General features: G+C 47.8%; 1 protein-coding gene across 9 annotated transcripts in view; it reads left to right on the top strand.

Annotated features, from left to right (window-relative positions):
* The window catches only part of REEP1 (receptor accessory protein 1), a 99552-nt gene that overhangs the window by 23746 nt on the left and 61406 nt on the right, over nt 1–14400 (top strand). The window contains exon 1 of one of the 9 annotated variants that reach the window (XM_048222800.2): nt 13757–13851. The exons of the other annotated variants lie outside the window; for them this stretch is intronic. The gene's annotated coding sequence lies outside the window, so the exon portion shown is untranslated. Of the gene's footprint in view, nt 1–13756; nt 13852–14400 lie in introns of those variants that run through there. 9 annotated transcript variants of the gene reach the window in all.

Genomic DNA, 14400 nt, shown 5'->3' with positions numbered 1-14400 from the left:
TCTCTTTCTCTCCCTTGGCACCCACATCGAGTAGGCTCCAAGCGCAGCATTGTCCTCTGAAGTGACTGTCCAGCTCAGTCCTTTCTTATTCCTCTGACCACACTGGCTTTCCTCATCGTGTCTGGGGGACTTCGAGAACCTTCTAGCCATCTCTCATTCCCTCTGCTCTGACCAAAAGCAGCCCACCTTGTACGTCACAGCCAGACTCCTCTGCCTAGGGCACAGTGCTCCTCAGGCCACTCTCCTGCTTGTAACCTCCAGCTATTACGAATAAAGCTGCTGTGAATGGTCAAGTGAAGTCTTTGTGTGGGCATATGTTTTCATTTCTCTTGGGCAAATGCTTAGGAGTGGAACTGCTGTGGGGCTGGGTAGGTAGCCGTAGTGGCTCTCCCCACCCTGAGAGTCCGTGATTGAAATAATAGCGTTCGGGCGTCCAAGCCTGAAGGATGGGTTCTTGGCTCAGAGAGGAGAGAAGGGCATCACAGCGGCTTCTGTGTTCCTTCCTCTTAGTCAGAGTAGATATCTTTCATCTAGTTAGTCCTGTCTGTGGTGAGTTTGGATGCATTCATCTTTCTTTGTCATGCAATCTGGGGCTTGGTTGCTGATGGTTTTGCAGGAATCAGCCCTTTGTTGTATTGGAATCTATTGGTATGTTTGTGCCACAGGGCATAAGTGTGAATGGATCTTTACCCACCTTCCTTAGAAGGGGAACTCACACTCACTGGTTTCCTTAAGTCTTTTTTTTTTTTTAAAGGCTTAAAAAATTTTTTTAAATTTATTTGGCAGAGACAGAGGGAAAGAGCACAAACAGGGGGAGCAGCAGGCAGAGGGAGAAGCATCCTCCCCTCCGTCTTATAAACTGCTTCTCTAACCTCCTGTCTGCCCCTGAGCCATTCATTCATTCATTCACTCATTCATTCATTCATATTTAGTGCATGTGTACCGTGTGCCAAGCACTGTGCTGGTTGGTGGACTTCTTCGTACTTCACGTCATCAGTCACTCAGGCTTGCCACTGCCCTCTTAAATTTTCCCTCCCCTCACCCCCCAGCCTTTGGATGGCCGCTGGCAGAATGTGCTCTGGGGAGACATAGCTCCCCCCAGCTACACTGAAACATATATAGCCCCCAACCCATGATGCTGTCTCCTGTTTCTGGGCTTTGCTCATGCCGTTCTCCCTTTCTGGAATGCCTCCCCACCCCCATCTTCCTCCCCAATCTACCAACCCCCTGCTCATTTTTCAGGATCGGCTGGAGCATCCCCCACCTAGGGACGTTGCTGATTTAGAAGCTTCGCCTTGGCTCACAGAGCATAATTGTGGGTGTGATGGTCTGCTTGCGTGTCGTCTAGCTGGACTTGAACTTGGTGATGTTTAGGACTGTCCCCGTCATCTCTATATCATGACACTAATGGATAAGGGATCAAATGGTACTGTGGGCAGTAGGATGGCGGAGAAAAGGAAAGGATAAAGAAGAACATAAAAACCACTCAAAATTCCATTACCCAGAGATACATTCTGGAGGGATCCTTAAGACTGTTTGAGCACGAAAATTTTATGTGAGGGGCACCTGGGTTTCTCAGTTGGTTAATCACCCAGTTCTTGATTTCAGCTCAGGTCATGATCTCAGGGTCATAAGACTAAGCCCTGTGTTGTGGTCCACACTCAACAACAGAGAGTCTGCTTGGGATTCTCTCTCTCTCTGCCCCTCCCCGCACCATGGTCGCTCGCTTGCTCTCTCTCTCTCTCTCTCTCAAATAAATAAACCTTAAAAAAAAAGATTTTATGTGAGGTTATTGTGTATCTTGCTTTTCCACAGACATTAATATATTAATATTTTCTTGTGTCCAGAAGATTTCTAAAGAGGATTTTAGTGACCTCTTAAAACCTTATAATCAATTCCTTTTTTTTTTATTGTTGGGCTTTTATATTATTTTCATTTTTCTGACATAATAGAAAATCCATGTAATGTACTTGTGCCTTAATCTTTGTTTGCCTCTGATGATTTCTTTTGGATGGATTCCCAGGAGTACAATTACTAGGTCAGAGGGTAGCAACAGCTGTTAAGATTTGAGAATAATGGCAACTTGCCTCCCGGAAAGATTGTAACAATCTCTGCTCCCATCCGCAGTTTTTGATGGCTAGGCTTTAAATTCTTAAAGAAGATGGAGGCAAAAAACAGGGCTCTGATGGCCTTGTAATTGTCTCTGGCTTCAATTTGGAGGAAGTAGCAGCTTTTCCTGCGTCAGGAGCCAAACTGGTGGAGAAAGGCCTATTGCTATGCAGAACCTTGGCTAGGAGCGTGGTCTTTCGTGACAAGGGCCAACGCTGTCAGCACAGCCGCTCCTTTCCAGGCAGGACGCTGGGACTCAGGAGCCCCCTGGAGGGAGGGACTGCACAGGTTTCCGAAGCACGGAGGGAAAGAAGCTGCTGGCTGACCTCTGGGCGCCAGGCTCTGGGCAGGACTCCGGTAGCCACACATCCATTAAGGAGCAACTCAGGCTCCAGGAAGCATGTCTGGTTCTATAAAGCCTATCAGGAGTTAAAAGGAGAATGGAGTGTGGATGAAGCATTTCTTGCTGTCACAGTGTAGGGAGGTCACTGCTGTGCGTTCATCTGCGTGGGGCCCCCCTGGCCGGGGAAGCCCAGCAGCAAATGCGGGTTCTAAGAGGTCAGTCAGTTGCCTGACAGGGGCCTGGGCCTGCCTGGAAGCTGCACTTGCAGCCTCCTGACGTGTACATCTGTCCAGGTATTACACGTGCTCTGTTGGTATTGTTTACTCCTGCCGACATACTCCCGGCATTGGTGCCACTTAGAGGGCACTTGGGAAATGAAGTCAAATGAACCCTCATCCAGTTTGTATTTTCCAGCTCATTGTATATAATGAGGACAATCTCTCGTAAATTGTATTTTAAAATTATACGTTGTAAAACTGAGTGACATTGTATTGTCACTTAGTCCATTGGAAACACGAGTGAAGATGTGTAGTGTGAACGGAATGGGAGACAGTAAACTAGGACTTGGTGAGTGTGAAACTCTCTCGTGTCGATACTCTTGTCCCTTTAAAAGTCTCTTGTTCATTTAATCCTCAGAGTGGAAACTACTGTTATTTCTTATTTCTGTAGATGAGGAAACGGAAGGCAGAGACGTTAAGTAACTCGATCAAAGTCGTTCATTCAATAGGTGGTAGAAATGCGATGAGAATCTGGCTGTCTGCTCCAGAGCCCCTGCCCTTCTCAGTATTCGGGGGGTGGTTTTACGTCTGACTTCGGCGGGAGCTGGAAGAAAGGGCGGTGCAAGCCAGCTGCTGTTATCCACCCCTAGGGAAGTAGGGCTGCACCCCCTGGGAAGCTGTGTGGCTTCTGCTGGGGCCAGGCTGTGCTCTGAGAGGGGCTTAGAGCCTGCTGCAAGGGAAGACAGATGGAGACGTGGAACGACTCTCAGCTTCTCTGGCTTTAGATTCTCCCTGTGGGTGCTAGTGTTTCGTTGGGGTAATGTGAATTTTCACGCAAGCGTACGCTTTTGGTGGCCACCTTATTCAGTCCTGGGTACTGTTGGGCTGGATTTCTGGCTCCCTCAACTCAGGGAGGAGATCCTCACCTGTGGGTCAGGTTTGTTGGTGGTACAGAGGTGTGAAGGGCTTTGTGCACACCGATGCATAATCTACCATCAGAGAGGCCTCGGTCAGTCCCAACGGATGTGCGTTCAGGGTGGAGAAGTCAAGGCCAAGGGGGCCTGAGCTTTCAGGCATCAGTTGTCAGAGGTCTGATGGCCCGTGTCTTAGTCAAGGCCTCTTTCCATTTTGGTTTTTGTCGCATGAACTAGGATAGACAAAACCAACAGGACTGAGGGGGAATTCTTCATTATGAAGAGTCAGAGAGCTGCAGCTAGACTGTGTGGTGTACTAGGACCGAGCTGGGAAGCTGTTGGGAAGCCTGGCGTTCTTACTTCCTCTCCCTGCCCCCAGACCCCAGTCTCACCACTTTGCCTCTCTCTTTTTTTTTTAAAGATTTTGTTTATTTATTTGACACAGAGACAGCCAGTGAGAGAGACAGCCAGTGAGAGAGAGACAAGCAGGGGGAGTGGGAGAGGAAGAAGCAGGCTCCCAACAGAGGAGCCCGATGTGGGGCTTGACCCCAGAGTGCCGGGATCACGCCCTGGGCCGAAGGCAGACGCTTAACGACTGCGCCAGCCAGGCGCCCCACTGTGCCACCCAGGCGCCCCAACCACTCTGCCTCTCTAGCCACATCTGTGTTGTTTTCTGTGTGTGTGTGTGTGTGTGTATGTGTGTTGCTGTCTCTGATGCTCTCTCTCCAGATTTTTACTTTTTATGCGCACCCACCGTGGGCGTCAGTCCCCCTCCAAGTATCCAGCAACTACTAACTCAAGTTTCCCAGCCCTAATACCAGCCCCTGGGAGATAGGACCTGACTGCTCAGGATCGGGGGAGGCAGATAGTGTGAACCTGAGTGCTGGGGCCCACGCCAGCAGTTGGGAGGGGGAGTTCTTAAGAGGGGAGGAAGGAGGGCCAGATGACACCCTGTTGATGGGAAATAGACTGAGTAGACCAGTTTGGCTAAAGAGGTAGAATTTGGATTGGATCAAGGATTGGAAGCTCCCGGGTGAAAGATCTGAGGGCAGTGGATGAAAGAGCTCTCTAGAGTGGTCCGAAGTGAACCAGGCTGCTTTGGGTGATAGCGAGTTCCTACATTTGCAGCAGTTCAAACAGAGTGGGGAGTAGCATCCTGAAGGGGATCCAGGCACATGCTAGGGGTGGGCCAGATGGCCCTCAGGCTCCCCTGTGGTCATGACAGTCTGGCTCTGAGCTGTCATCTCTGCTGCAGGTACTTCCCTTCTACTCTCTGTATACAGAAAAAGATGGGGGGACATACACAAGTATTTTATCTGTGTACCAGTGTTGGAGGGACATACCAGGAGAGCAGTATTTTGACTAGTGTTATTGCTAGTATAGGATTGTGGGTGATTTTGGTTTTGATTTCATTCTTTCCTATAATTAATTTTTTTCTACAGTAGACATAAACAACATTAACAGATTATGTTTACGGTAACAGTAAGCAAGTTAAACCCAGTGATTGAATTTCCCTAGACCAGTATTGTCTATTCTGGGGGGTATTGTTATTTATATAAGATGAACAAAATGTGCTCCTCGCCCTTAAGAAACTTATGGCCTAGTGGGGAGGGGCTGATATAACCACATATAAATCAAGCTGACAGGAGACCGTGTTAAATGCTAGTAGGATATAACAACAGGTGTGGAAGGCACACGTATATATCATAACCCTCCTTCTAAGAAGCTCAGAGAAGGGTTTCTTGAGAAGAGTAGCACTGGATCTGGGTGTAGAACAGTGGTTCTCAACCAGAGGCTATTTTGCCCCCAGGGGACACTTGGCAGTATCTGGAGACACTTTTGATTGGCACACCTGGGATGGAGGTGTGCCAATGGTACTGGCATCCAGAGCTACTGGCCTTCAGTGCCTGGGGATACTGCTGCACATCCCACAGTGCTCAGGACAACCCCCCTCCAACAAGGAATTGTCTGGCCCCAGAGGTCAGTGGTGCTAAGGCTTCGAATCCAGCGCATGAGAAACGTGTAGGATTTTGGCAGACAGAGACGGGGGAAGAGCACGATGGCAGAACACAGCGGCAGAAGCGCAGGGGGGGTGCGCGGGGATTAGTGGAGGGCACATGGAGTTGAGGGGTGGGCCATGGCTAGATGGTGGGGGCCCTCAAGTCCCAGGGGAGCAGTTTGGATGTTTTTCTGAGGGCAGCGGGGAGCCATGGAAGGTTTTTGAGTGGTGGAATTGCTCCATCAAGAATGGTGTCAGTTGTCACCCCCACTTCGCTTCCTTGCTTGCTCATGTGCACATCCACAGAAACCTCCATCTTCCTGTTTTCCACCCCGGTCCATCCATTCTTTGCTTTCCTCCCATCTGAAGGAAAGCTCTGTCAGCACTCTGCCTTGCTGACCGTTGATTCCCATCTGCTGATGACAAAGGGATACAGAAAAAAGAAAAGGAAAAAAAAAAAGATCCCCCCCCCCCTTTGACCACATTACTTCTTGCTGCAATTTCCAGGAATATCCCATAGTGAGAGGGGACTGTCCAAGTTTGTCCTGATGGCCTTGTAGCAGCTTTGGTTTTTGGCTTATCACCACGATTTGGGTGTGTGCTGACATCCTCACACTATCTCAGGATGCAGAGTTAGTGGGGGGGGGGGCAATTCATACTCAATGGTGTCCGTACTGTGCAAGCAGCCAAGCAGAGACCCGGGCTTGGACCTGGGTCAGACTGCAGTCATGGGACGAAAGAATGTCTGAGCCGGGGGTGGGGGGGTGCCCCAGAACTCCACAGCATGCTCTCCCCATCTGTTCACTGCTGGCGAGCCAGCAATAGAACAGTGCTGGACACCTTCTGTACTAGGTCAGGACGCTGTGTGCCAGGGCAGTAGGTCAGGGTTTTCTGAATGAAGGGCTGAGGAGCCCCAGGTCCGGGAGACACGGTTGGGGAGTTGTGATGGCCCAAGATCACCCTGCCAGTTGGGATCAAAGCTGAACGTAGAACCAGGGTTCCTGACCCCCAGTTGGGAGCCCTTCTCCTATGCCACTTCCTCCCTCCAGTGCACAGGGACCCAGAGGTGTCATCCTGAGGCCTAGTGGATATGGATCTTCCTGAGGCCAGGGCCCTTTACCCGGCAATGTATGCTCCAAACCCCTCCTGTTCCTTGAGTTCCACACCTCCCCAAACCAACCAACTAACCAACCAACCAACCAACCAACCCACCCTAAGAAACAACTTGCCTTCTCTACCTGCTGCTGTGGCAAAGGAGCTAGAGAGCTACTCTATGCTCCAGTGTCAGAGCCTGCCAGTTACTTAGTTATACCCCTGAGGGGTATCTCCAGGGCTGCCTCAGCCCAGGCGTTTGACAGACCAGCTGGGGTGGGGGTGGGAGGTAATAGCCTAGAAGTGCTGAGGTTCTGGCCATCTCTACCATTTATAGTAAAGCCTTCTTTACTATAGGGAGACTTGGGTCTCCCTCGGGAAAGGGAGTGGGTTGGACTTGCGAGTTGTTTTCTCTCTTTATTTTGGGAGGGACCCAGACTGGTGTCCTCTGAGATCTCCCAGAACCTTTTGGGAAGAGGCATTTCCCTAATGTCACACACCCAGAACCAAGCAATGAATTGGGGAGTAGGATACTTTGATGGTTCTACTGAGATGGTGGGACCCCTCCCCACAACCTCCAAAAGATACCTGCATTGAAATATCAGTGTTCTTTTCACCCACACAAACCCCCAGGGAGAATCTGCCTTTTGGGCAGTGGCTATCCTTGGTCTTCCAGCTAAAGGGCATTCTTGGGTCTGATAGGCCTAAAGGCTTAACCCAGCACCACCCCAGGGCTAGTTAAATAACTCCCAGTGCAGAGGGCCCTGAGCCCCTGAGGTTCTTCCTGCTTTGTGGGCAGCTTAGGGTGCAGGCAAATTTACAGCCAGGCCACATCCCACATTCACAGGTGCTGACCAGCTCTGTGGCCAGGGAAAGCCACTGTTATGACTGTGGAAGATCAAGTGAGTGGTTTGTGGCACAGTGCACAGCTCGGAGTGGGTCCCGGGGCTGCATGTCCGACAGGCTTGTGGCACATACTCGCATGGGACATCCTGAGGGAGAAGTGGCTGTCCCTGACACAGTCCCTCGCCCTTGTTCGCTTGCAGCAGAAACCAAGTTACGTTACCGTTGGCATCAGCCTCGGTATGTGGGCCTCTGCATCGAACGATCTCATTTTAAATGAACAGTCCTCATGATAACTTAAAAAGATTTCCTCAGCAAGGCCCACAAATAATGTAATACAAGTAATGTGTAATCTAAATATTTAATTGACTTTGTGCCATCAAAAAGTTTCAGCACCCAAGCTTTGAAATCTCACATTCATGTTTCAGCCTTGCCACAGACTCGCTTTGTGACCTTAGCCCAATTATTATTTAACTTCTCTGATCCTTATTTCCAGTCTGTGGAGATGGTAATCATGCCTGCTTCACAGAGTTTTTGTGCAGTGCCTAAACCCATGCCCGGCACGCTGCAAGCATTCAGTACATCACTGGTTATTATGTTAACTTGTTTCTTCTAACTGTGAAGCTTTCCTTCTCGGTGTTGGTTCCCTGGATAACAGGATTTCCCTCACTAGCCACTCCTGTTTGCCCGCCCTATGATTGGGGGCCCACAAATGGAAAGAACACGTATTGTTTTCATTCTGAAGCAAACAAAATTTCTTCTGTCTCCAGCCTCAAAGCCAATTCTTTCAATCTGGGGATCTTTTTCTCCCTCTCAGTGACCTGGTTTCATGTGTTCTTTTCAAATCTGCAGAAACAAATGACACAGTCCTTCAAGAGTAGTTCCTGGGGCGCCTGGCTGGCTCAGTCAGTGGATCACGTGACTCTTGCTCTCAGCATCGTGGGTTCGGGCCCCATGTGGGGCGTGGATCTTACTGAAAAAAACCCAAAAAACCAGTAGTACTCATTATGTGGTTAGGAGGCATAGCTTTATTTTCTAAACAAAGTAAACTGTTTCTTATATTCCAACTTCTTAACTATTAAGTGGCATTCCATCATACCTGGTAGAGAGTGCCAAAGATTACCTTTACAACCGTCGAAAACGGTTATTACCCAGACCAGGGCCTCACCTTCTTCCTTCAGGGCTGGATTGCACTTGGTGGTGGCCAGAGCCCCCGAGCCCCAGAGCCGAGGGGTCCACACTCACTGGCGATCTCGCAGGGAAGCGGTGGACTTGCTTACATCATGGGCAGGGCAGGGGTTCCCTGGGCGGGGTGCAGGCTGGCCAGCTCTGGAGGCGCTTCGGAGAACATGCTGCTGGGACCTTTCTTTAGCAGCAGTCTGCTGTGTTTGTTCCCTACCTGTCCCTCATAGCTGCCGTAACTCCCTCATAATCAAGACATGTGCTGGAGAGTCTCAGCTCAGAACTTTAACATCTCTCCCTGAGGGAAACCTGGCTGTTTTCTAGCTTGCTTTCTTTTCTCCGGCTGTTGTGGTCAAATCAGGGAGGTGTTCCGGGCATGAGCCAAACATCCCTGTTTCAGACCATCTTTGTTCTTCGGTGAGCGTAGGAGTCAGGTGTAGACAAGTCCTCGAACTCCTCCCTCCCCTTCGGGCGGGATGACAGCAGTGACTGTATTAGCTGCCCCAGACCTTTCTGCAGACAAGCCCAGTGGCCTGGAATCAGAATTTCTTATGAACCACACGGTTATTTATAACCCAGCCTCCTCAGATCCTTTCTGGAACACATCAAGGTATAAAAAAATAAATACTTAAAATATCAACAGCAGGAACATATTTAGTGGTGTAACTTCTGGGTAGCACAAAACATACAGCATTTTCTTTCTTTCTCTACAGTCAGACCATTTAAAAAATATATTTGCATTGCTTGTTAATTTTCACTCATTTAAGTCATGATATGCTCTAATGAATTGAGATGACAGTGCCTCTAAAATTGGTAAATTTTCTTTTGTTTGACAATTTCAGTAAATTAAATAAATAACAAAGTTTACCATCTTAACCACTTTTAAGTGTAAGTTCAGTGGCGTGATTGTGCAACTAATCCCCAGAACTTTTTCATCGTGCAAAATTAAAAATGGAAGCTCTGTACCTGTTACACAACAAGTCCCTATTCTCCTCCCCCCACCAGCCCCTGGCAACGACCATTTTACTTTCTGATTCAATGAGTTCTACCTATCTAGAGTAGTATCTACGTAAGTGGTAGATTTACCAGAGGGAGTCTACTAACATCAATGAAATCATACAATATTTGTCTTTTTTGTGTCTGGCTTATTTCGCTTGGCATGATGTCCTCAAAGTTCATCCATGTTGTAGCATGTTTCAGGATTTCCTTTATTTTTAAGGCTGAAAAATATTTCATCATATTTATATTTACATTTATTTATCTCACACATCTTATCACACAGAAAATCATTTTGTTTTGTTTGTCTCTCTTGGCTACTGTGAATAATGCTGCTATGAACATGGGGGGTGCAGATATCTCTTAGAGACAGAACCATTTTTAAATCTTAGCTACATTCTGCTCTGTTAACTTGGCTTATTTTAACCATCAAAAACTCAGTAACTTGACATATAGGACCCACCTCTTCTGGCAGCCTGTGTTCACTTGGTATCGTGGGGCTGTACGCCTGAGGAATGCAGCCCTGGTATAGCTGACCGAGAGAGTTGGAAGGATCTGGTTCACACCTGAGCAGCTGTGTCTGCCACAGGCCCACATCCCCGCTGCCAGGCAAGCTGGAAAAGTGAGCATTCACCATTTTCAGCTTCAGCTATGTTAAGGTGAAAACCTCACTACACAAGGCAGTTTGGGTCATTATTATACAGGGAAGCCAGAAGAATGATAAAATGCTTGCTACACCAGCTTTACCAGCATCTAGAATTTTCACATCACATGAGGTCACAGCTTTCCTACTTGCCTAGAATGGCTCGGTGTGGCTGAGGAGATCACACCATGACACATGGGTTTAGGGTGGATGTATAGTGGAGGACCACCAGATTCCTGGTGTTCGTGTCATCTCTGGAAACCCTGGAAAGCCTGTGCACTTTGGTCCGTGCTTGTTCCTCTCTATGGGTTGTCTCCTCTACCTCTGTCAGCTAGGACCAGCTCTTCCTTTTCTGCAGGGTTCCACGTGAGTCCAATGCCTTGGGAGCCTGCCATTCTTCCTCTCTTGATCGTTTCTTGCACTTGTTTCAGGGGTGGATCTAGTTTTCATGGGTCCTGAAGCTTTTACAGTGGAGAGCAGGAGCTTTTTCAGAAAAAGTAAAAAAAAAAATTTGATGAACATGGGGACGCCTGGGTGGCTCAAGTCGGTTAAGCGCCTGCCTTCGGCTCAGGTCATGATGCGTTACCTGCCCTGTGCACAGCACTGGAGATGCTTAGATGGAGAAGGCCCAGTCCTTGCTGTCAGAGAGTTCTTAGTCTAGTGGAGGAGGCACTTGGACCCATCACCATAGGCTTTTCCTTTGATACTTAGTATACACACGGCTTTGCCCTACTACCTGTCTTGTTCAGGTATACCCGGCACCCCAATCACTTTGTGATCATCCTGAGGATAAAAGTCTCTGACCTTCTTGAGGGTGTTGGATGGGAAAGAACAAGGGATTTGAAGCCAGGCAGACTTTGAATCCAGCTCACCCACTTAGCAGCTCTCTGACCTTGTGTTGGTCTCAGAATTTGGCACAGAATGTACTGAATAAACCTCTGATTGAATGAATGAATGAAACCTCCGTAAATCTCAGGTCCTGCCTGTGTAAAAAGGGAATAATAGTCGCAACTTCACCTGACTTTTGTGGGATCAGTGCCTAATACAGTGCCTGGTGGGCATCACTAAAGATTTATTCCCCTGTCCTTCCCTAGAGCCCTATGATATCCTTCCCCAGACAGGCACATGCACATTGTGCAGACCTCCAAGTAGGCTAGGCAGGACGATTCCAGCACCTGCTGGGGAGCCAGAAAGGGCACAAACTGAGCAGACTAGTCCTCAGGAAACCCCACAGGTGCCCCACAGGTACCAAACCTAAAAGTCCAGCTCAAAGAGTCCCTCCCACTAATTCCTGGACCCTGTCAGTCCTTTCCTCTCACCAGATTTATTCCTTGTAGGGGGCTTCAGAGGAATTTCACAGGAAGAGAAAACTATAACCCTTTACCGAGGGACCCCCTGGCTTGAGTGGCAGGTCTCTGGCTCTCAGACCCAGGGTGGGGGGAGGGGCATGCGTTGGGAGATGAGTGGCCACAGGGTGCTCATTGTGAAGACATCTGTTGTCTCCTTCAAAACATACTCAGCAACACTCAACACAATGATTGTTATCAATCAGTTATTTGTATAATTACCTGTGTGCTGGCTGCCTTCCCAAAGGACCCAGGGCACGTACTTAGGTGCTTAACAAATATTTAATATTGAACGAAATATATCTTGTGGTTAAGATTTGGCATTTGAAGTTATGATTTCTATAGAAAGGAAGAGAATTAATATTTGTCATTCGTCTGTGATGTTTCTGGCATGTTAAATCTTTACTCGCAGTCTCATTTAGTCTGCATAGTGGCTGTTGGAAGTAGGTACTTTGATCTGTATTCGCAGGGAATCTGGCTCGGAGTCATTAAGAAATGTGCCCGCAGTCCCAAGGTGGTCAGTGATGGAGCTGGATTCAATCTTAGGTCTGATACCAAAGCTCAGCCTCTAAATTTCTTAAGAATGAAATCTCTACAATTTAGACTTTAAAAAAAATATTCAGACTGATACTTGCAGTGGGTTGGATTGCAGAGTTTAAAGCTTAACAGCATGAATTGAAGATTTGCAGAGCGTTTGTTCCGTTTTGTGCTTTTCTAAATTGGGTTTGAGAGTAATTCTGTAATCCCATTTAAACTGGGATTTTTGGGGCGCCTGGGTGGCACAGCGGTTGGGCGTCTGCCTTCAGCTTAGGGCGTGATCCCGGCGTTGTGGGATCGAGCCCCACATCGGGCTCTTCTGCTGTGAGCCTGCTTCTTCCTCTCCCACTCCCCCTGCTTGTGTTCCCTCTCTCACTGGCTGTCTCTCTCTGTCAAATAAATAAATAAAATCTTTAAAAAAAAAATAAAAAAAAAATAAATTGGGATTTTTATCACACCAGTTACAAACAACTCTATATAAGCAGTAACCCCCCACCCCCCTTTGTGCTGAGGGAGGCAGTGTGGGCAGAAAAATGGTCGTGGACTTGGAGGCAGGAGGCCTGGGTTTGAATCTTGTTGGATGGGGGTGCTTTCTGCAGACCCTGAAGAAGTTTATACTTAAGTTTGTCATTGTTTCGTTGTATTCATGTTCACTGGGAAAGTAACCCCGGTGATCCCAGAGGGTTGTGCTGTGCGTCAAACAAGCGAATAAGCAAATGAGATGTTTGTGAGGGGCTTAACCCCAGGAGGAGTTTTGTGTGTGTCATTTGTTCCAAATCTGGACAGGAGTAGGGGTGCAGAGCACCATGGGAAAACAAGACTGCAGAGAGAGGTCAGCAGAATCACATGCCAAAACGAGAACGATGTGGCTTGTTTCTGCCCTGCCCGCATCAGCTTGAGTTGAGAAAGAGAGCCTCATTTGTGTGAACAGTGTATGCACTTGGAACCCTAGAGTTATATTGTCACCCGTGTCAATAAATATATAATACAGGGCCAGAGTCGAATTCTCTTAGGCAAGAAAGCAGGCAACGTTGTCTCTCCCTCTCTCTCTCGCTCTCGCTCTCTCTCTGGTCCTCATCCATCCATCCATCCATCCATCCATCCATCCATTCCATTCCATTCCATTCATTTAGGGATCACTGCAGGCTCTGAGCCATGCTCTGCGGTCAAGTTAATAAAACAGCGAATCATGAACAGTGGAGTCAGATACCTGGGTTTGAGTCTGGCCTCCTCCCCTGACTAATGTTAAACTCAGTTATCCAATTTCACTAAACTCCAGTTTCCTCATCTGCAATACAAGAAAAACAGTAGCACTTGTCTTATAAATTTGTACGAAGATTAAAAGTGATAATGGTTATAATGAAGTTTGCACAGATCTTGGCACATACTGAACGTTCAATAAGTAAATGGCAGCTTATGCATCTTAATTATATAACTGCCAAGAAGCCAAAATGCATAATGGGCCAGTTCTGCTGTTTTCATATTTTCTCCTCTGTCCTCTTAGACAGTCACAGTGGGGAAGCAGAAGCAGAGGCCCAAGGGTTGGGACCCGTGGCAGCCAAAGCCCAGGTGGTTTGCTGTGCCATGGGAATCTTGAACTGTGCGCCCAGCCTGAGCAGCTGTGCCCAGGTAAGCTTCTGGATAACCACTGTGAGTGAGGATGTTCCCTGCAGCAGCATGGTAAAGATCAGGCTTGCTCAGTTGTATTTAGAACCCAGGCCCATGGTACATCTTTCAGGGCTAGAGTATTAACAGGCCCTGGAGGTGCATTATGGTTTTTGCGAGTCCTTGTTTCATTACATATGGACCCTCAGCTATCAAGAAGTCGTCTCAGACGTTGCAGGCTGATGCCCATGTTGGCTTTATCCATTTTTGGAGACACACGCATACACTCACATTTATGAGTGTGAGTTTCTCTAAATGCTTTTTTTTTTTTTAAGGCCACGTTTATTGAGATATAATTAGTAAAAGTCATTCTTTAGTGTGATTTTTCTTTTAATTGTGAGTTTAAATTCTACATTTTAATAAATGCATACAGTCTATAATCGCCAACACAATCAAGATGCAGGACAGGTCCATCGCTTCCCCAAATTCTTTCACTCTCCTTTGAAGTCAACCCCTCCCACTCTTAGCTCCAACTACCCGGTTCTGTTTTTGTTTGTTTGTTTGGTTGGTTTT

Source organism: Ursus arctos, unplaced genomic scaffold (genome assembly GCF_023065955.2).
Source record: "Ursus arctos isolate Adak ecotype North America unplaced genomic scaffold, UrsArc2.0 scaffold_8, whole genome shotgun sequence".
Lineage (NCBI taxonomy): Eukaryota > Metazoa > Chordata > Mammalia > Carnivora > Ursidae > Ursus > Ursus arctos.
The sequence above is the reverse complement of the archived record's forward strand: the minus strand, read 5'-3'. Positions and strand labels throughout refer to the sequence as shown.